Source organism: Jaculus jaculus, chromosome 9 (genome assembly GCF_020740685.1).
Source record: "Jaculus jaculus isolate mJacJac1 chromosome 9, mJacJac1.mat.Y.cur, whole genome shotgun sequence".
NCBI classification, from domain to species: Eukaryota; Metazoa; Chordata; class Mammalia; order Rodentia; family Dipodidae; genus Jaculus; species Jaculus jaculus.
In genome coordinates, this window is record NC_059110.1 from 80,073,090 (window position 1) to 80,097,293 (window position 24,204).

The following is a 24,204-nucleotide window of genomic DNA, read 5'->3' on the forward strand; positions in this document are numbered from 1 at the left end:
GTAGAATAGGCTTATGATTTTCAGCAAGGACAGTGCTAAGTTCCATCAGTACTTCAATCCTCCAGTTCCTTGTAAATTAGTTGAATTCATAGGGTTTACATAAGGTAATAGCAATAGTTGTGTAATACATTCATCCTTTTGAAAGGTGACGTTCCATTGTACACTTATCATAATTGAAATTTACCCAGTATACTCTTCATACATAGCCTTTGTTTTTTTTTAGAGAGAGTGAGAGAAACAGAGAGAGAGAGAGATTGAAAAAGAATTGGCACACCAGCGCCTCAGCCTATTCAACTGAACTCCAGATGATTACACCACCTAATGAGCATGTGTGACCTTGTATTTGCCTCACCTTTTGTGCATCTGGCTTATGTGGGATCTAAAAGTCAAACATGGGCCCTTAAACTTCACATGAAACACCTCAACTACTAAGCAATCTTTCTATCCCATCTGCTTTAATCTTCATTATTTTTTGTTGTCTTATTTTGATTTGGCTTTTTGGTTTTATAGTCATTCAAGTTGCATCTTTATACTGTTATTTAAAGGCTCTCTGGATTTTTAATATGTGCTCTCATGGATATAAACTTTGCTGTTACGAGTGACAATTATATCTCAAAGCATATGTTATATAATAATTTTCATTTATTAGAATGTTTTGGATTTCCTTCCTGATGTCTTCAATTATGTACTGTTAATTCAAAAGTGTATTTAAAATCTACATATATATGTACGTTTGTGTTCATTTACTTATTTGCCACTATGACAAAGAGGGAGGGGGAAGTGTGTGTGTGTGGATGCAACTGGGTCTCTTGCCATTGCAATCAAATGCCCTGATTTATGTGGGTAGCTGGAGAAATTGAACTTGAATTGGCTGGCTTGGTACACAAGCACCTTTAATGACAGAACCATATGTAAAGGGCCAAAGGAGTATATTTTTAAAATATTTTTATTTGAAGGCAGAGAGAAAGAGAGAGGGAGGAGAGAAAAGAGACAGAGAGAATGGGTGCACTGGGGTCTCAAGTCAATGCAGACAAACTCCAGATGCATGTGCCACTTTGTACACCTGTCTTTACAAGGGTACTGGGGAATCAAACCTGAGTTGTTAGGCTTTTAAGGCAAGTGTCCTAGCCACTGAACCATCTCACCAGTGCCATAATGAAGTATTTTTAAAACATTTACTTATTTTTATATGTATGTGTGTGTGTGTGTGTGTGTGTGTTTGTATGTGAATGAAAGGGCCTCTTATTGCTTCAAATGAACATGATAAGATTTTGTCAACTTTATTTGGGTGGCTGGTGAGCTGAAAATGGGTCAGCATCCTTTGCACACAATTTATTGTAACTGCTGAGTTATCTTCCCAGCTTCTCAATGTTGTATTATCCAGTTTCCATGTATTTGTATATTTTCTGAAGTTTTTTTCCTGTTCATGTCTAATTTTATTCCACTATAGTATGATATGTTGCAAAGCAACATCTAAATTTGTTTGTATTCTTAAGGATTGCTGTATAACCTATGATAAGGACATTTTTAGAGATGCATCCAGTGTCTACCAAGAAAAATGAGCATACTCTGTCTTTGATGAACTGTCCTATAGACAGCTATTAAATCCAATTGGTCTATATTAGAAGGTCTTTTTTGAAGAAAAAAAAGGTCTTATTAATTAGCATTTGTATGTGTGCATAATCATGCAACTGCAAATGTAAGGACAGACATTTGTGCCATTTTTTGAGTCCAGATTTTATTTGGGTTGTTAGGTGATTGAAGCCAGGCTAGGAGGCTTTCAGAGCAAGCACTTTTACTCACTGAGCTATATGCCCAGCTGCTATGGTGCAATTTTACTCAGAAATATCTTTGCTGATTTTTTTTTCTTGTTGTTATTGTTTTTGTTTGGAGGACTTAGTTAAATATTTGAGTCAGGCACTAAAATTTCCTGTTATTATATCAGGACCTACGTGACCTTTAGTGTTCGTTTTAGGAAACTGTGGGCCCTGATATTGTGTGTTATGATATTTAAAAGCACTATGTCCCAGTGATAGTATCTCTCTTCATTAATACGTGGTGGGCTTCTTTCATTCTTTTGATTACCTTTTCTTTGAAGTCTAATTTATCAGATACAAGAATAGTTATGCCCACTTGTTTATGACCAGGCACAGAGGATGAGCCCATACGTGGGCAGTCTGACTTCCAGTGACCTGATTGTCAACATATAGGGCATGGCTTCATGGATGGTGGTAGATTAGAGCACTTACAGGCCCAACAGGCCTTCATGGCCACATCTGAAACATGTCTCTGATGGGGTGGACCGTGACTGTGCCTCAGCTGGATTGGGCTTAGAAGAACTCCCTTGTCACCTTTGTGGGAAGACTGATGGCCTCAGGGCAGCTATCAAGGCTTGGTCTTGTAGGGTCGTCTTTGGTTGCATCCAAGACTGCTGGGAAGACTCGGCTGCCTCTTCTTGGGAATTAAAGACCTTAAAATCCATCCTCATCAGAACCTGAATGGGAGTTCGAGGCCCCTCTTTTGCCCTCTTTAGTTTTTTTCTTAATATTGGGGGAGACTTGGAAATAAAGTGGGTAGCCAGTACCTTGGACCCTGCTTCCAAAGCTGGATCTAAGCAGGTGTACAGGATCATAGCCTCTTGTAACCTGTTTAGAAAAATAGCTGGGTTTTCATCTGAGTCCTGAGGGATCTTTCTAAGTTTATCAAAATAAATCACCTTGTTAGATACTGTCTTCATACCCCTAATAAGAAAAGTATCCATTATGTCCCTTTGAGGTTCATCTTCTTGTCCCTCCTGATAATTCCATCCTGGGTCTGTGTCAGGAACCACCTGTGCCCCGGAAGGAAAACTGGTTAGTTAAGTGAGTCTAGTCAGAGTATTTCTTAGCTGCTGTCTGTATCTGTCTAGATCATTCTGGGGTGAGGGGAAACAAAAATAACATGTAAGTCATACCAGGTAAGGCTATAGGCCTGAGTGAGTTAATGGAATTCTTTAATATAGGAGGGTGGGTTGGTGGAGAAAGAGCCAAGGCCTTTCTCAATTTGGGACAGGCCCTGGAGAGAAAATGGAACATGTACCTGGGCAATACCTTCAGTCCCTGTCACTTCCTGGAGGGGAAAGATGCCGGCAGCTAGGAGCTGCCAGGACTGGGTATGGGAGGTGATAGGACAGGGGTCAGAAGGGTTAGGAGTTTAGGAGCAGACAGAGTGAGTGGGTGGGGGTTAGGGAGTGTGGGATAGAAGACTGGATGAGCTGGGTGGGGTTGTGTAAGGGAAGATGAGGTTGTGGGGAGGGGTGTTGGGGGTGCAGAGGAGACCCCTGGTGAGTCAGCTGAGGCTTTTGGGGAAAGGCAAGAAATGGAAGTGAGAAGGGAGGAGGGGAGAGGAATATGGTATGCACAAAGGAGTGGAAGAGGAGGTGGAGCATGATGGATAGGGTGGAGGAAGGATTGAGAGCCATAGAAGGGAGTGAGGGTAAGAGATAGGAGAAAGGAGAAGGAAGTAAAGGCCTTGAAGGCTTGGAAGGGAGGCTGTGTTTGAGGGAGGAATAGGAGATAAAACAAGGGGAACTGCGTCAGGAGGAGGTGAAGAATTGGTAGGAGGGGTGGGGATGGCAGCAGAAGAGGGAAAACAAAAGGAAGGCTGAGAATCATTGGGATGGCCATGTGGTGGGGAGCCAAATGTTCAGTTAGTGCTGAACACTCAGGTTTGGGATTTGAGTCTTGTGGTTCTGACTGGTTCATAGGCTTGTCTATTCTGGCTAGGAGAACCTCAGCAATGGAACATTGCTACCGAGAGAAGGACAAGAGAATCGTTTTAAAAACCCTGAACATAAGGGAGCTCAGAGCATTTGTTGGTGTAGTAAAAAAGGTTTTCTAACTCACGGAGAACAATGAAATCTAGAGTGTCATTCTGAAGGCCAGTGTGAGTGGTTGTCAAGTTTGTAAAAAGGCCAATTTTTGGAGAGTAAAGAATCAGGTGTTTAGGTTTAATGCTTTAGGAGAGCTCCAGTTTGTATATGTTTTGTAACAGACAGCCCAGAGGTGACTGGGGTTCGAGTTTTGACTTGGGAGTTGCCCACTTTAAAGCCAAGACTGGAGGCTCTGAGATGGGAGGCCAGAGACCAGAGTGAGGCATCCCCCACAATGGCCTGAGCCCAAAACAGTGAGAGAGAGGGTGGGTATTCTTAGAGGGGAACATCTAGCACCTTAGGGTACCTGGTTGCCTGCTAGCAAAAAACAGAAGGTCTTTTTCTGGTGTGGCCATGACTCTGGGCATGGGCCCCAGGAGGCTAAAATGACAGGCAACATACCATGAATCATCACAAGGTGACCGCTCACATAGGGTCCACAACTAGAAGAGGAGAGGCCTCTAACAGTCAACCAGGAGCCTGGTTCCTTGGGACTGGGAGCTTAGCTCTACCTGGGCTTTTAGCACCAGATGAAAGGCTTGACTGATGCAAGGAACCAGATCAGACCAGATCAGTAAAGCTAGTTCAGGTTTATTGGCAAAGCTCTTGGGCAAGGTTCACTGGTCCCATGATGTGAAGCCAGAGATGTCGCATGTGGTACCTAAGATGGAGGTTTTAAAGGAAAGGGCAGGGGAAGATTACATGTTAGCTAGGAACTAAGGGCAGGCTAAGAAAAGTAATTATTTCAAGGATGGGAGGGAGTAGAGGTCTCCTTATAAGGTCCCAACTAGGGAGGGGGACCAGACATTGGCTGGCCAGAGAGTCTTGAAACTGCTGGTCCCAATCATGCCCAGGAATGTGGGTGGTGGGGTTATTGGAGGGAATGGCCATTATGTTTGGTTCTTTGTTCTGAGCACAGTCCCACCTAACAGATTTGACCTATATGTGTTGTGTGATGTGAGTTGAGTTCTTGCAAGAAAGGATTTCCACATTCTGTCTACAAACCAATTCTCATATGAGTTCTCTGGTGTGGAGTGAACTGTGACTTAATATAAAAATATTTCTGAGGGGCTAGAGATATGGCTTAACAGTTAAGGTGATTGCCTGCAAAGCCTCATGACTCAGGTGCAATTCCCCAGTACCCACGTAAGCCAGATGCACATGGTAGTACATGTGTCTGTAGTTTGTTTGCAGTGTCTAGAGGCATTGGCATGCCCATCCTGTTTCTCTCCCCCCCCTTTTCTCTCTAAAGTACATACATGAAAATAAAAATTTTAAACATGTTTCTTATAATGTGGGCATTCATATTGCTTCTGTTTCATATAAGGTTTTGGATCAAATATATCAGTGCTGTGGAATATGAGCAAAACCTTTCCTACAACCATAAATGTATAGGAGTTCTCTCCTGTGTGAGTCCTCAGATGCAAAGTGAGTTTCTTTTTTGTAATAGATTTCCCACATTCTGTAAATTCATACTGATTCTTATTTATTATTTAATTTTAATTTATGGATTTATCTGGGGTGGGGTAGAGAATGGACACGTCAGGGCCTCCAGAAACTGCAAATGAATTTCAGATATGTGTCACTTTGTGCATCTGGATTTGCATGGGCACTAGGGAATTGAACCTGTGTCTTTAGACTTCACAGGCAAGCATTTTAACCACCAAACCATCTTTCTGGCCATGATTTTCATGTTTATTAGGTCTCTGATGTAAATTGTCACTTGAAGTAGAATGCTTTCACAAATTGTGTAATTTCTTAGGTTCTCTAGATAACTGGTATGCTGTGCCTCCTGGTACATTTTCACACATGCTTATCCTTCATAGGATTTTGTTCCCTTTGAAAATCTTGAATATTTTATCACTTTTCCCATACCATGTTATGTATATTTCAATTATTTCATGAACTGATGTCTTGCTGGTGGTGATTCCAACTTGCAGTATCTATTTCCTGCCAGGTGAAGTCCATAGCTATCTTATTCACTTACACTGTTGCAGCTGCCTTCACATTGCTCATTCTACCTTGGCTCTGGTTTGTGCCAAGTAGTTTGTGTGGTTCCCACTAATTGCCTCAGAGGTAGGGATTTTCATGGAAGTACAACAGGGTAAGGAATTGGAATGGCCCATGAGAAATATATATGGATTGTAGAAGGCTTGATGGTATAGTGCTTCCTTTCCATGGTGTTGTTCCTACTATTGACCTTTTGAGGAAACAGGTAATGCAACTAATAGACTTTTTCATTCTATAGTGGACGTTGCTAATGTTCTCCCTTATATATAGCTGCTTAACTGCTGATTCCTAAGACCAACTGATGTCAGGCCAACTAGTGGTGCTTGGGCTGTATGGTCATGGGTCTTGATAGATCCTGCCTACCTGCTGTTAAGGGTTTTACAATAATGTTATATGAAGTTTTACAAATATATAGTGCTAATCTTCGTGTGACTTTTAGTGTTAAGAAAGTTATCTATGGCTGGAGTGATGGCTTAGGAGTTAAGGTGCTTGTCTGTGAAGGCTAAGGAACCATGTTCAACTCTCCAGATCCCATGTAAGCCAAACACACAAAGGTGAGGCAAATGCAAGGTGGCACATGCCCACTAGGTGGTGCAAGCTTCTGGAGTTAATTGTAGTGACTGAGTCTCTGGCACTCCAATTCTCTCTCTTTCTCGCTCTAACAAGGATTCTTTTAAAAAGCACACAAAAAAGAAAGGTATCTTAAAAGACAGTAAACAACACTTTTAATGAGTTTAAAGAAAGACATCCTATATGAATGGAAACGTCATGAGGTTGTTGAATGAAGATCACAGTGTCAGGGATGAACTAAGTCCCTAAGACTTGTTGGCCAGGGAGGACCATGAGGCCCTCCAAATGAAAAGCATTGTTGGTTACTTTCCATTAAATAATGAGACCCTATTGCTGAAGACATAGCATGCTTGATGTGGTGGTTTGATTCAGGTGTCCTCCATAAACTTAGGTATTCTGAATGCTAGGTCACCAGCTCATGGCAATTTGGGAATTAAAGCCTCCTGGAGGGAGTGGAGGGGTGGGCTTATGGGTATTATAGCCCGTTTCCCCTTGCCAGTGTTTGGCACACTCTTCTGTTGCTGTTGTCCAGTTGATGTTGGTCAAGGTGATTTCCACCCTCTGCTCATGCCATCATTTTCCCCTGCCATCATGGAGCTTCCTCTTGAGTTTGTAAGCCAAAGTAAACCTTTTTTTTTTCCCACAAGCTACTCTTTGTGGGGTATTTTCTGCCAGCAGTGCAAAACTGACTGCAACACTTGGGTTATAGGGTGTGAAGAAATCAGTCTTGAATTAAGCTAGAAGCACCCTCCCTGCTGACTGTCTTTAATAGTGCTGAAAGATGCTGTGTAGGCTTGTGGGAAAGAGTGGTAATCTACAGTACTACTTGGCCAAGGACCTTGTATGCTACAATACTAAGAAACCAGGCAAGATGTGCCTGCCTGTGTTACTGTTGTGGATACAGCCAACAACTTTGATTCAAGGCTGTTCCACAGAAAGGAGTTTGTGTCTGGTACTGTAAACCTTATCAAAAGCCTGTGGCTGAGAAAAACATATGCCGTATTGGGGAAGCCACTATTATTGTTTTCTTGAATGGATATGATGGTCCTATCAAGCTGTTTACTAAACATCTATGCTTGTGCCAATATATGCCACTGCTACTGCTGTCCCCCTTGGTTGGAGGTGAACTTAATTGTCCTCAGTGGTTGTTGCTGATGGTTTGAGATTAAAAGGCTCTTTCTATGGCACAGGGGCTCAGTGCTTAGCCATAGATAGACATCTGTTTTACCCCATTCCAAGGCTCAGGGAACATGGTGCAAGAGGGGGACAGAAAGAATGTAAAGGAGTGGAACATTCTATAGCAGATTTTTACTGATTCAGGAAGTCAAGTCTGGGAGACCTGAAACTTAAAGGTCACTCAACCACTTCCCAAGGTTATGTTAATTATAAACTGAAACATTCCTTCATGGGAGGGGCAGGAATTCCAGAGACTTATGAAGTCAACTAGTCTGGTAAAGGGTTACCAGACCCTGTCTTAATGCTGTATAAAGGGGAAACAAGCACTTTGTCATGAAACTGATTACACTGCCGGCAAGTGGTGCAGTGTGCTCCAGAGACACAGCTTCTGTGAGACACTTATGCTGAGGTGGGCTTTCTGGTGATACAGCTGCCTTTGAGATGAAGCAGCTATGGGAGGTCATCCAGTATGGGATGAGACTTCTGGAAGTACAGCTGCATTTGAACCATCTATTGATCCTGTGCACATCCCCTCACCCTAAGTAATCTCAATAAACTCTCTGGTTCACCAAAACTGGCTTTAGTGTAATCATACTTTATTCTGTTGTTTGTGCTCTATGTGATGAGAAGATGTTTGTTCGTATCACCCCAGGGAAAAGGTTTCCTGCAGCACCTCAGAAAGAAACCTTTTGAAACAAGGCCCTGCTTTGTAACCTAGGAAGGCTTATGGATTCTGTCTTCCTGCTTCAGCCTTATGAATGCTGGAAATGTAGGCTTGTGCCACCATTCCTGGCTTTTCTTTTTCTTTTCCTGATATTGTGGGTTAATTCTGGGGTTACATGCACGCCAGACAAGTTCTCTACAAGTGAGCCATATCCTCAGCCCTCAAATAGGTAAATCTTACTGTAATGTTTGCAAATTAAAAAAAAATCATTTATTGACTTGGAGAGGGATTGAGAGGCACAGACAGAAACAGAGTGACAGAGAGAATGGACACACCAGGGCTTCTTGCCACTACAAACAATCTTCAGATGCATGTATCACTTCAGGCCCCTGTATATTCATAGGTACTGGGTAAGAGATCATTAGGCTTTACAAGCAAGTGCCTTTAAGTGCTGAGTCATATCACTAACCTGCATGAAGAATTTTAATGGATTTTTTATGTATATGTTTGTGTGGTGCATATGTAAATATAAATGCATGTTTGTATGTGGGTGTATGTGTGTCTACTACTGTATCTATATGTACTCACACATGTGTGGGTTACACTGTTTTATGTCAAGTACCTTCCTCAATAACTGTCCACTGTATTTTTAAAATTTTTTTAAAATTATTTGTTTGAGAGCAACAAACACAGACAGAAAGACAGATAGAGGGAGAGAGAGAGAATGGGCGTGCCAGGGCTTCCAGCCACTGCAAACGAACTCCAGACGCGTGCGCCCCCTTGTGCATCTGGCTAACATGGGACCTGGAGAACCGAGCCTCGAACTGGGGTCCTTAGGCTTCACAGGCAAGCGCTTAACTGCTAAGCCATCTCTCCAGCCCTGTCCACTATATTTTTTAAGAAATGGTCTCTGACTGAACATGGATCTCACTGATTCCACTAGAGCTCCAGTGATTTCCACCTCTGACTCCTTAGCCTTGGGATTATCCATGAGCACAAGCTGCAGGTATCATTGATCCAAATTCAGGTCCTAGTGTTATGGCCAATGGTTTACACATTGAGCCATCTTCCCAGGGAGGTAAAAATAAGGAACAATGTATATGTGTACATGTAAATGTGTGTGTGTGTGTGTGTGTGTGTGTGTGTGTGTGTGTGTATATATATATATATATATACATACACATACATACACATATATACATTACATATATATTATACATATATAATAATATACATATATAATATACATTATACATATATGATATATATGTAAATGTATATATATGTGTAAATGTGTGTGTATGTATGTATGTGTGTATACACACACACACACATACACACTCACATATATATATATATATATATATATATATATATATATATATATACACACACATATCAGTCAAATTTAGCCATACAAAATCAGTGTGTTTTCCAAGTATGATCCTGTAATAACATGACAATAACTTATGTACACTGGGAGGTATAATCCTAGCCCAAGTGTGTGTCCAGCCAGGACCTTCTGTGATTACAGTTTCTCAATTCTGTGTTCTGACACAGCCATAGTCACAAGGGCACTATATGGACATTAGCTGTACAGTTTCCTTTGCAAGAATGGTGTGTGTTGGGGATGAGGTGTCTTTCAGTAGTATGGTATGTATGAAGATGTGTGTACTTCAGGTCACTATGTTGCCTTTATGTGTTGGAGAATGAGAGATGACATACCACACTGGTCTGAGGTATGATTTCTAGTTTCAACATTGTCTATGTGGAGTGTCATTTCTTGTGATATGCATGTGTTCTAATGAATATTATGAAGGTCATTAATCCTCAGCTATCGTTCTGTGAACTGCTTGAATTGACAGAGGCTGGGGTGCTGAGATGTACAATTGCAGTAGCCATGGCACCTCAGAGAACCCACAAGAAATGTTAGAACTCTGACTCTTAAGATGGGTCAGTTTTCCTTGAAATAGCTCAGGGGAGATCTAGGATTTGCTGGGGGAGAAAGCTTCCCACACAGGAAGCTGACCAGATTTTCTTCAGAATAGTTCTTCATTTTCCACCTCATCAACCACCTGCTTTCTGGGTCTCTGATAGCCAATCTGAGGTCTCTAACAAAACTACACAATATAAGCAGGGCATCGTGGCTCACTCCTTTAATTTCAGCACCCAGGAGGCAGAGGTAGAAGGATCACTATGAGTTTGAGGCCATCATGAGAGTACTTAGTGAATTTCTGGTCATCCTGGCCTAGATTGTCACCCTACCTCAAAAAAAAAAAAAAAAAAAAAAAAAAAAAAAACAACCCTAGGCTAGAAATTTCAATGCTTTCTCTGCAGAGGCTGGTGACCACAGCAGCAGATGTGTGGTTTGGAAGCAGACAGAGAGAAGAAGGTTGGCTTCCAGTGGACTACGTAACTGTGGCAGGGGACAGCTGCTGGTGCTGTGTGGCCTCCCCCAGGGCAAGGCTGGAGAACCTCATAGGATTCTCTGGACCTGTGCTTGCTACTCCTGCTGCTCCATCACCCATCCTCTCTCCATCTTCCTCCAGGGTCCTGCATGAACATAGTGGTCATGATTTCAGGTAACCAATAGCCTTTCTGACATACCAGAGGCAAGCTCTGCTCAGGGCCCTGAATACTCCACCAAATGTGTCTGAATGGAGAAATGCTGCAATTCCAATGGCCTTGGAGCACTTTCCATAGCCTGGCTGGAACCTCCTGGAGGCTTGGCTCATCATTTTCCACAGCCAGGTCTGATCAGGCCCACCCCAGTCATCCAGCATACTTCGTGAATGACACTGCAGCTTAGAGCTCTTAGCTGCCCAGGTATGGTAAATCAGGTCCTCCACAGCCCATTTCTCTTCTATTGTGTGGATTACATTATGATTGTGGTTATTAAAAAAAAAAAGTAACTTGGGCTGGAGAGATGGCTCAGTAGTTAAGCGCTTGCCTGTGAAGCCTGAGACCCTGGTTCAAGGCTCAATTTCCCAGAGCCCATGTTAGCCAGATGCACAAGGAGGCACACACACATCTGGAGTTCATTTGCAGTGGCTGGAGGGCCTGGAACGCCCATTCTCTCTCTCTATCTGCCTCTTTCTCTCTCTGTCTGTCGCTCTCAAATAAAAATTAAATGAAAATAAACAAAAGATTATTTAAAAAGCAACTTATCGTGGTGTGAATTACTTCAAGTAGAAGATGTTACAGTCATGTTCAGTTATGTCCTTTCTGTGAGAGAAAACTCTACTCCTCTCTCTTCCTTTGGACACTTCATCTACAAAAAAAACATCTTTTGAGAGTGCAAAGAAATCCATGTTTCCCTCAAATATTAACTCAACTCAGAAATAATGAATTCTGATGATTTTCTAAATACATCCCTAATGTCTAAATCAATGGATAATTGCTGTCTAAAACAGTACAATAAAAGGATTAGTAATGAACTTTAATATAGAGACTAAATACATGTGAAAGAAGATACTTGTGTATGGACAAATTTGGATGGATAATCTCTGGTTGTCAACATAACATGAGTTAGACTCTCCATCACAGCAATCTCTCAGAATTTCTGGAGGGATTTTTTAGATTAGGTTAGTAGAGGTAGTCATCCACCCTCACTGTGGGTGGCATCATTCTGTGTGCTGAGGTTCAGGACTGAATTGTGTGGAGGAAGCAGCTGAGCAGGAGCATCCATTTCTCTCTGCTTCTTGACCTCTCACTGTTTCCTGACAGTGCTACAAGAAGACCAGTGGCTTCATGCTCCTGCTTTAGTGCCTTTTTTTCTCTGAATGCAGTGGCACTGATGCTTAAGCAGCAAACATGTGTAATCCCTGATCCATCTCCCCAGCTACAGAGTGATCAGTGGCTTCATGCTACTGCTTCTGTGCCATCCCCACCATGATGGAATATGGAAGGTGAATGAAACCCCTTCCATCCTTAACTCACTTCTAGTCAGGATTTTCTCACAACAATAAGAAAATGACTGAAACAACTGATTTCCTTTTGCATGGGCCAGGAAAAGGGTGTGGGTAAAGATGAAATGCCCATTTGAATTCAGAAGACAGGTGAGTCTATATTCTCTGAGAATTCAGCCAAAGATCTGGTCTTTAACATCATAAATTGCATGAAGATTCTGAACTCTTAAACCTTATGTGACTGGAGAATAGAAGCAACCTGTACATGGATGTGGACACATAAACACACACAGGCATAATAATTGAAATTTTACAAATCCTATAATTCATGGGGAAGCAGAAGTGTCACAGGATAGCATAAACTTTTTTTTATTAGTTGTGTATAAAGTGTGTATAGAGCCATATTGGTACCATCATTAGCCTCCTCCATGCCCTCCCTGCTCCAAAGGGATTCTCCTCATTGGGGATTGTGCCTTGTGTCATGCATTGTGGGGTTAGCCATCCGTTATGGGTAAGAGGCAATTTCTTTGTGCATAATGTTCCAACATGTGGATCTAACAATATTTCCTTCCCCTCTTCCATGAATTTCCCTGAGCCATGTTGGATTAGTTTTAGGTCTACTTCAGTGATGAGGTCTTGGGAGCCTCTGTGTCTCTGGATATGTTGTTTGGTAGGAATTGATTGTTCTCTGTGTCTATCTCCTTCAACCCTTGTGCTGGTACCAGGTTCACCAAGAAAGCAGCACTCTTTCTAATTGCCCCACTAACTCTGTGGTGTCAGCTGAGGTCCTATTGAGAGGTGATGGGCTGATTGTCTCTTCAGGATCTGTGTGCATCTGAAAAAGAGAAGCAAATTCTCTAATGGAGAGTGAAGTCAGCACCAGATAAATTGGATAATCATTATTATTTTAGAGAGAACTTTATAGGCATAGGCCCTCTTGTAGCCCATGATTGGAGGGAGCTTCAGAATGGAGAGTGGGCTCAGTTTTTGGATGTGACTTGTTTCCCAGATCCAGCTGTGGGTTCTGTTTCACTGAGCAGATCTGTTAGCCAAATAAAGAGCAGTTGGTTACTCACCATGTCTGTGTGTCACTAATGCACTTGTGTGAGTATCATGTCAGGTTGTTTGCTGCTTAGTAGCTTAGACCACAAGTTTTCTGGACAGATATTGGTCATTTTCCCCCAGTCTCTCATGTAGCACCTTCTGGCACTAGACAAGCTAGCTGTCTGGGGACTGATTCTCTTCCAGATTCCAGCCAGGTCACTGCATATTCCGTATGAACAGCATATGGTGTCTTCGTCAGTAGGGTCTTACCATTGACCTTTGGTGGGATATCAAGTACTGTGACAGAAATCTGTCTTCTTTTGGGAAACCTGGTAGGTCTCTCTGATCAACAGCTCATTGTGGATATTACCCATATGCTGGTACTGGCAGTTATAGGCCAGCACCAAGGAAAGGAAGGAAGAAAAAGGTAGGTAATATAAATGAGAAAGAAAGAAGAGAGAGAAGAGGGGGTGAGAGAGAGAGAAACAGAAGAAGATTAAGGTTAGTCTTCATCATACCCTCTACAGGGCCCTGTGATTCAGGTGTTCCCTCTAAGGATTTGATGAAAGTTCAACCATTTAGTCTGTCTTTTAGTATATAGAATTTTATGGTACCATTGCTATTTGGGTCCAGTTTTGTCCTCCTCCCCCACATCCTTACCCTTCCCTTCTGTCCTACCCTCCCTATTGTCTGTTATTTTATTAAATATGGCAATATCTCAGGCAGATTCAGGTTAGGAGCCACAGATGAGTGAGACCATGTGATGATTATCTTTCTGTGATTGGGTGAGTTCACTGAGAATGATCTGTTCCAGGTTCGACCATTTTTCTTCAAATTTCATTGTGTCATTTTTCCTTATTGCTGTATAGAATTCCATTGTGTAGATATACCAGATCTTGGTGTGTGTGTATATGTGTGTGTGTGTGTGTGTGTGTGTGTATATATATATATATATATATATATGATGTCTGGCTTGATTCTATCTCTTAGCTATTATGAATTGAGCAGCTATAAACTTGATTGAACAAATCTATCTGAACTGAGGCATGTAGCTTTTGGGGTAAATGCCAAGTAAGGGAATAATTGGGTCTGTTGGTAACTCTATAGTCATCCTATTTAGGAGTCTCCATATTGCTTTCCACAGTGGTTGTACCATCTTACATTCCCAACAACAGTGAATGAGTGTTCCTATGTTTCCACCTCCTCGCCAGCATTTGTTTACACTTGATTTGTTTAATGTTTACTATCCTTACTGGGTGGAATCTCATAGTTTTTTTAATTTGCATTTCTCTAATGATTAGGGATGATAAACATTTTCTTAAGTGTGTGTTTGCCATTTGTATTTCTTCCTCTGTGAACTGCCTGTCCAGCTCTTTGCCCCATTTTGTGAGTGGGTTGTTTGACTTTTGATTGTTTAGGTGCTTAAGTTCTTTGCAAATTCTAGAAATTAGGCCTCTGTCAGTTGGATTCAGCAACTATTTTCTCCCATTCTGTGGGTAATCTACTGGTTTCGCTTATTGTATGTTTGTCTGTGAAGAAACTTTTAAGTTTCATGAGATCCCAATGGTTGAGTGATTGTATAAGTGTCTGAACTACTGGGGTTTTGTTCAAGCAGTCTTTTCCCATTCCTATATCATGAAAAGCTCCTTCTATTTTTTCATCCAGTAGTAGCAGAGTTTCTTGTCTTGAGGTCTTTGATCCATTTGGACTTGCTTTTTGTGCATAGCAGGATGTATGCATCAAGTTTAATTTTCCTGAATATGGTTTAGTTTGTACAACACTGTTTGTTGATGCTGTCTTTTTTTACAGCCTATATTGTTAGAACCTTTGATATATATCAAGTAGCTGTAGTTACTTGACCCAAAGTCCCAGTCCTTGACTCTGTTCCATGGGTTTATAACCCTGTTTTTATGCCAGTACCATGTTGTTTTTATTACTATGGCTTTGTCATATAGCTTTAGATCAGGTGTGGAATGCCTCCAGAGGTGTTTCTTTTGCTAAGGATATGCTGGGTTATCAGAGCCCTCTGCCATTCCATATGACTTAAAATTTTTTTTTTTTATTTTTGTAAACATTTTTTTTACTACCTCAACAACAATTTGTTTTTTTTTTTTTTGTTTATTTTTATTTATTTGAAAGTGACAGAGAGAGAAAGAGGCAGATAGAGAGAGAGAATGGGTGCGCCAGGGCCTCCAGCCACTGTAAACGAACTCCAGATGCATGCACCCCCTTGTGTATCTGGCTAACATGGGTCCTGGGGAATAGAGCCTCGAACCTGGGTCCTTAGGCTTAATAGGCTAGCACTTAACCACTAAGTCATCTCTCCAGCCCTCTGTATGACTTTTGAGATCATTTGTTTTTTTAATCTCTATGAAGAAAAATGTTGGGATTTTTATTGGTATTGCATTAAATCTGTATATTGCCTTTGGTAAGATTGCCATTTTCACAATGTTAATTCTGCCTATCCAGGAGCATGGGAGGTCTTTCCATTTTCTCAAGTTCTACAAAATTTCTTAAGTGTGTGTTTTTATGTTTTCATTGTATAGGTTTTTCACAGCCTTGGTTAATGTTATTCCAAGGTATTTTATTTTTTTATTACTAGTGAAAATGGGACAATGTCGCATATTTCTTTCTCTGTATCTTTGTCTTTTGCATATAGAAAGACTACTAATGTTTGGTTGATATGGGCAACATGGGCATGTGACCCAGGGCAGCAGGCTTTGCAAAACAGTGTCTTTAGTGGCTGAGCAATCTTCCTAGGCCAGAATAGCTTTTTGGAAGAAAAAGTTATTTAAAATATTTGAGCTTCAGTTTACTTATTGATACAATGTAGTGATAATTCAGCCATGAATAAAAGGGGCATAATATATATGATTACATGGAAGAACATACAGTCAGTTCTGGACAAACAAAAATGAAAACAATCCATTTCTGACTATGAAGCATATGTAGAAATTACTGAAAATCTTTACATAAACCATCAAAACCTAGTAACTTTACTCAGAAATGAAGTTCTGTTATTATATATGTATATTATATTAGCCAGATTCCTGCTAAATTGCCCAGGATGACTACAAACTTTCAAGCCTCCCTATAGAGCCTCCTCAGTATCTGGGAATGAAGGCACAGTCATCCCACCTAAAAAAAAAAAAAAAAATTAAAAGTATTTTTTTGTTTTTGGTGGGTTTTTTTGTTTGTTTGTTTTTGATTTGGTAGTTGAAACCATGTCATTGTTGCTGAGCTCCACACTGAGGTGAAATAATCTATGAAAAAGCAAAGGAAGACACAAAGTTCTTCCAGCTAAGTGTGAAATTAGCCATGTGGTCCTTGGCATTATTTTTTATTCCTAGGAAGATCTGTTTATTCACCTTAGGCCTGAAAAGCATTAATGATTCTTGATGGGTATGTGATCTGTAAGTACAAGCTTATCACCTTAGGAAGAAAATAATTGCAAAGACCAAAAAGTAGATTTTACTGAAAATTTACTTCAGATGCAAGGTAAGACACATCACACTTTATTTTGAAAACTTCTAAAAAGCATTTTATTTATTTATTTATTTGATAAAGAGAGAGAAAGAGGTAGATGGAGAAAGAATGGTTACACCAGGACCTCTAACCACTTCAAACGCACTCCAAATGCATGCGCCACCATGTGCATATAGCTTACATAGGTACTGAAGTATTGAACCTGGGTTCTTAGGACTCACAGGTCAACACCTAAACTGCTAAGCCATTTCTCAAGCTCTGAAAATGTTTTCATATTTATTTTCAAGAAGAGATATAGCAAGCTTACTGCAAATGAATGAGCCACTTGGTGCATCTGCTTTATGTGGGTAAGGGGAAACTGAACCTGAGCTTTCATCCTTTGCAAGGAAGCACCTTTACCATGAGCCATCTCTCTAGCTCCTAAGATGCATCATTTATAAAAAAATCCAGGACCTTTAAAAATCATAATGAAATAATACACTCAGAAGTTTGTTTTCAGTGTTGTCTAGAACCCCTTTTATTAGCATGGTTTTAAGAATGATTTGTATTTTAAAAATCCAACATGATCTCATATTGCAGCTCAGGCTGTTCTTGACATCATTATGTAGCCCAGCCTGGCCTTGAACTAGTGGTGGACCTCCTGCCCATATCCTCCTTGTGGTGCACTTACAAAGATGATCACTACACTGCCCTGAGAATGCTTTCTAAACTCTGTTTCTAAAATCTCCCCGTCCAAAGCAGTCTGGCTTCATCTCTTGTCACACTTAATAGAGAAAACACTGAGCCATAAAAGGCTTCTCTGACAAGCTGCCTTTCTGAGTCCCCACCTTGGCTGTCTTCCTACTTCATTAATCTAAGAAGTCACTACATTCTCTGTCCTTTGTCCTGCTCTGAATAGATTTCATTCTGAGACTTTATTTTTTTTTCAGAGTAGGGTTTCCTTCTAGTCCTGATGGCCTGGAATTCACTGTGTAGTACCAGGGTGGCTTCGAACTCATGGTTATCCTCCTACCTCTCGATTAAAGGCATGTACCATCATTCTAGGCTACTCTGAGACCTTTGATGTGGACTTGAAATCTAGGGCTGTCTTCAACATTCCACCCCAACTCCCTGATTGTTTCCTGGGAACATCTAGCTCTCCATTTTTTTCATTCTTAAAGTCACTTCTCCCTTATTCTTGTATTTTCTATTCCCTCTTTTCCGGTGGCCAGTGCTTCACAGAAACACTCCTAACTTCCTCCTACCATTTCTGTCTTCCTAGATCTCAGTCCATTCCTCTCCTCTCCCTCATGTTAATTTTTCTTCCAGGTGAAAAAGAAAATGTCAAAACATGTGAACACTACTTTTTTTGTAGGTTATGTTGTTATTTTCTTAAGAAAGAGTGTCCCATGTAAGCCTAGGTCATCTGAAACTCACAGAATAGCCAGTGTTGCCCTTAAAAGCCTGCTCCTACTGACTCTACAATGCTTGGATTGACTCCATTGTTCCAACAATCTGGTGTAAATCCTTTTTTTTTTTTTTTTTTTTTTGGTTTTTCTACGTAGGGTCTCACTCTAGCCCAGGCTGACCTGGAATTGATTATGTAGTCTAAGGGTGTTCTTGAACTCACAGTGATCCTCTTATCTCTGTCTCCTGAGTGCTGGGATTAAAGGCGTGCACCACCACACCCAGCTAATTACTTGTTTTTTAATTGAATGAAATTTAAAACACCAAGGCAGAAATACCATGGCTGAAAGCTATTACAGAGGAAACATCTAAGTACATAGAGTACACACCCAGTCTTAATCTCAGTTCCTGTTGAAACTGAAACTCTCAAGAAGTCTGATTTCATTATCTGCACATATGGCCCATAAACCTCAACACTACAAAGAGCTGCAAACTTCCTCTGTCTGTTATCCTGTTATATCAGGTGAAGAAACACAGTGTAAGAGAATAAGTGATGTGTCCAAAGTCACAAACCTAGTGAATAACAAAACAAAAACTGAAGTTTGGACCCCAGTTTTCTAGTTCAGTTCTTCCTCCTGTACTTAATGTTGGGGGCCATCTAATAAAAAAAGCTGACAAGCTTTTCATTACGTGACATAATCAGAGAAGCAGTTGTGTCACACAGAAGAGATTTTGATATAGTAGTTGAACTTTTTTGGGAACCTGAAATCATTGGCACATGTGTCCACAACTAAGGACACTGTTAAGTGGTCACTGGCCACTTGTGATGACCCAAATTTGTTTACAGTGAGCTCCATGGAAACCCCAAGATTCTACCAGGTGGTGGTTGGTTTGGAGGGAGAATGATGTTATACACAGATTGTAGCCAAGAGGGAGGTGAGCCTCCTTGCCAATAGACAGAATTAGGTGGAGAGAATATGAGGGGGCTTAATAGCAGCAATTATCAGGGGAAAACCTCAAAGACAAACTGAGAGTCCTTCTTTCCCCTGTCTCCTAGTTTATGAGGAACATCTCAATGGTTCTGTAAGTGTGCATGAGAAAAGTTATTTATACCTTGCATGGAGCATTTCACATTCCAGTAGATCATCATCACCATTAGTCTATGTTAAAGGTATATTTGTCCTTGGGAAGGCAGTAAAGAGACTCTAGGCTGAGGAAATATGGATGTCTGAAACAATGACAATTGACCTGACTGGAGAGCTGAGAGCAGTCCTGAAGGAGAAAGGATGGATTGAAGAGCACTTCTTCTCATGGGTTTGAAGAGCATGGTGAAGTTCATCACATGCACATTGCAGGGGTGAGGAGGTCCAAGGCTCTTCTCTTTCATTTCTTCTACTTCAGTTCTCCCTTCCTTGTGTTTGGACTCACACCTTTCTACTGCTCTTCTATTATCCCTCCATTATGGGAATTTGTTTGCATAAGCTTTTGGTTTTCTTTGCTATAGTCATAGATGGCACCTATCAACTTCCTGAAGCAAGGGTCTTCATTACAGTGTCCAGATGGCTGGAGAAATGTATTGTGAGCCTCAAAGCCAACAGCAGACAAGTACAAGTTTTTCTGTCCATCGGTTGCTTTGTCTGGGATGATTTCTTCTCCTCATCCTCATGTTCTCCATCCTCTTATCACTCCTTATCTTCTTCTGACCTTTGAACAGGGTGTCACTCTGTTGATCAAGATGACACTGAATTCTCTTTATTACCATATCTGGCTTTAAACACATGGGCAATCTTGCTGACTCAGCCTCTTGAGTGCTAGGATCACAGGAATAGGACCCTAATACAGACTGTTTTCTGTATTCTCATTCAATAAGAGCTGTGTGTAAGTTGATCAAGTTTCCTTACGCTTGTAGCCTCTGTGTTTGACCATCAGTATGTTTGTGGACTGCAGATAATTCTTCATGATTCCTAGGTATACTTTAACAAGTTTCATATTTTTGTTGATCACTGTTGTAATTTGAATATAAAATGTAACCTACAGTATAATCTATTTTGATGAAGCCTAATGCTTAGTTCCTGGCTGATGAGAAAACTGGGAACTGGAGACTTGCTGGAGAAGATATGTCACTGGGTATCTGGTTTGAGGCTTAGCAGCCTAAGCTCCAAGCCCAGTACTTAGACTAAAAAATCTACCTAGATGTGGGACAGCTCACTCTCCTGCTGTGTCTTGCCTGCTGCTGTGGCAAGATGTGATGTCTCATGCTTCTGTGATGATGCTTCCCCTAGAGGCGATAAGAGGAAGTAAATCCTTTTCTCCAGTAAGCTGTTTCTTCCCAGGTGCTTTGTGCTAACAACAAGAAGGTAACTGATGCTCTTGCCAAATCACTAATAAAAGTAATGAGGTATAGTCTTCTAAATTCAATAATCAAGCTGGCTACCTGGACCCTTAAACAGTTACTTGAGGTGCTACCGACTGAACCAGGTTCATGCAGACTTTAGAAAGTGGTCTCCCACTGAGCTACATCCCCAGCTCATTCCAATTTTCTTTACATAAAAATATTTTTTTGTTGCATAGTATCAGGCTATACAAATATCCAGGGTTCACATAAAGCCTAAACTACCTTCATCCTCTATATGTTGGAATTCTTTCATGGCTTATGTATAATTTATTTATGAAGGCTGCTGTCTTAGTCACTTTTGTTGCTGTGATAGAACACTTGAGGAACAACACAATGGAAGTAAGCTCATGTATATGGAAGCTTGGCACTGTCCCTATGCACTGAGTTGAGACAGAATCACCAAGAATGTGGAATTAGGACCTGGCAGCAGAGAGTGATGGGCCTGGTCTGTAGTCCAGTCTATCAGTGTGTTTGGGTGTGTGAGTGTTTCAACTGTTTTCTTCTTCAATGAAACAAGGTACTTCCTCAAAATTTATTTTGTAAGAATTAAACACATTAAAATGATTCATAGTGTCACTAATTAAATAAAATCATCATTCTTTTAGATTTAGTTTTTTAATTTTTTTTGCGTTTTAAACTAAGAATAAAAAAGTGTGTCTAGGATCTTATTCTGTTTTCACAGTTAATATTTATTTTCTCTTTTATTTTTTTTTTTTGTATATGCACCTGCAAGTACAAACTTTGTGAATCACCTGTGTCTATGCCTCACAGGGAGAATTTTGGATGTCCTCTTCTCTTGCTCCTCTCTTTAATTCCTTGGACAGAGTCTATCACTGAACATGTAGGTCGCTGTTTTTAAGTTAGACTAATCAACCAGGTCACCCCAACAATCCCTGTCTCATCCTGGTTTCCCTCAGCACTGGTGTTATAGACATGAAAGTTAATGTTTGGTCTTTTTTGTGCATACTAGACATGATGTTTTGAAGGGAAGCATTTTGCTGCTGAGCTGTCTCTTCCAGGCTTCCCTCCACTTTTCTAACAGCACATGTTTTGTAAGGCATGACTGATCACTGCTGAGATTTGAACCCAAGGTCTTCTGTGTGCTGAGATAACAGTTCTCCTAATGAGCCATAGACTTACCTCAAAGATTGCCTTTAGCAGTCCTTAAACATTCTCAGTGATATGCATCATTAAAAAACAGTATTTTGTCCTTTTCTTACCCTTTATGTTGTTTCTCAATCTCCTTAATAGTCTAGATGTGAATTGCTATGAAAAAAGAAATTATATTTTTAAAAATTTTTCTTGTGTGTGTGGCCCAGCTACTTTTTGTATTTTATCCATTTATTTTCAAGCATAGAGAGGAGAGAGAGAGGGGCAGGGAAGGAGAGAGAGAGAGAATAAGTACACTTGGGTCTCCAGCAACTGAAAATGAACTTCAGATGCATGTGCCACTTTGTGCATCTGGATTTACATGGGTATGGCAGAATCAAACCCGGGCTGTCTGGCATTATTGTGAGCTGCTGAGACATCTCTTCAGCCCTGTGTTTGAAATCTTTAAATATTACATATACCTGGGTCTGGTGGCACAGGCCTTTAATCCCAGCAACTGGGTGGCAAAACTAGGATGATTGCTGTGAGATTGAGGCCAGTCTGAGATCACAAAGTGAATTCAAGGTTGCCTGGATAAGAGAGAGACCCTACCTTAAAAATAAAACAAAAAAGATAATTATTTAACTTTATAAATAAAAGTGCATTAGTAGGTAAAATAATGAATAATTAACTTAATTTTTAAACACAAAATTAGTATTTTACATTGGCTGCAATATATAATCATTTGACTATTTCTTTCTTTTTGAGATCGTGTCTTACTATAGCCTTGGCTGACCTGGAATACATTATATAGTCTCAGGGTGGCTTTGAATGCACAGAGATTCTCCCAAGTGCTGGGGATAAAGGTGTGTGCCACCACACACCACAACCACCTAGTTTTTTCTTAAGCGTAAAATAAGTCTAAATTTTTATGTAGTTCATAGTGCTGGGGAGGGCAAACCCAGAGCAGACATCCTTCCTCAGGACAGGTTTGGTCTGGTAGTGGTGACTGGGTGGAGGTGGGGACTGGGGTAAGAAAGGCACCACAGCTCTGCTGCTTGTGTGGGGCTGGGTGTTGGCTCATTCCCACTAAGAACAGGAACAAGACAAGGGTGCCACTCTTCCCACTCCCAGACAACATATTACTTCAGTCTTTGCCATAGCATAAAGACAAAGTAAGGAGATAAAAGGGCTACAGATAGGAAACAGTGGTGTTAAGGTATCCTAATTTATTGATGACATGATTATGCTCATCAGAGACCCTAGGAAGGAACCAGTACAGGCTCCACATGCAACTTAAGTGTGATCATGGGTGCTGGAAAACTGGCCCATCACTGGGATGCTGGCCAACTAGGGACCAAGTGTACAAAAACATGGGCCTATGGGGGACATTTTACATTAGCCCAGCAAAAGACCAGGAAGTAGGCAGAACATCCAGCCCACACTGGGACCAAGTTGGTCCTGCCCTGCTTGAGTTGTTTTTCCCTCTTTGATAATTTCTGTTTGAGACCCTCACCCCAATTTACATCCAAGTGTGGCTTTCCCCATGGCATGTACTTATGATACAAGTCAAGTGAAATACAAGATATTATGAGCCCTAACCATCAATAACTGCATGTGTGACTAGTTGCTGTGGAGAGCAGTGAGGTGTGGTGACTGCAGGCTGTATGGGATATGCAAGCTGTCTCAGAAGAGAGCATACTGGGAATAGTTTCTAATCAAAGTGAACTTGGAACTAAGGCCTGAGGAGTGTCCAGCAGGAAGAAGGTGGAGAAGATCCCAGACAATGATCAGACTAATATTATAAAGGCAGTGGAAGGTGTGAATACTTTCCAAGATGAAAGATCAGTGTTCCTAGAGTACAGATAGCAAAGTGGGCATGAGGATATGTGAGAGGTGGTAGGCTTAGATGCCTCAGGGCTTGGTGAACTAGTGATGGATATGTGAGAGGTCCTTGAAGGATTAATACATATGCTTCTAGAAGCCATAAGTTCAAAATGAAGGTGCCAGCAGTACTGGGCTACCAAAAAGCTTCATAGAAGAATATTTCCTGCCCTTTACAGACTTCCCCACCTCCAGAATCCCCTGGTGAAGGTGGCTGTAGCCATGTCACTACAATTTCTGTTCTGTTTTCCCTCTTCAGATTAGTCCATATCATTTTTCTTTTAGAAAGTATCTCTGTGTATCTAGGCTGGTCTCAAACTTGGATCCTCTTGCCTCAGCCTTCCAAGTGGAATTATAGGTATGGCCCTCAGGCCCAGCCCCTGGTATCTTCATGTGTCATGATTTCCTCTTATATTACTGATGCCAATAATACAAGATTAGGGCCCATGCTAAGGCTTCCTTTTAATTCACTCACCTTTCTGAAGGCCCTGTCCACAGTGAGCCAGTTTTAAATCGTGGGTTTCAACATAGGAATTTGGGTGTCAGGGACAGAACTGGGCCCACAACAGAGGTAAGACAGAGCAGAGGGGGGTGGAGAGAGAGATTTCTCCCCCATGTTCCCTCTCACCACCTCTGGTGTCAGACAGTGAGTGACAACGTTGAGGCATGACTCCTGTTCTGA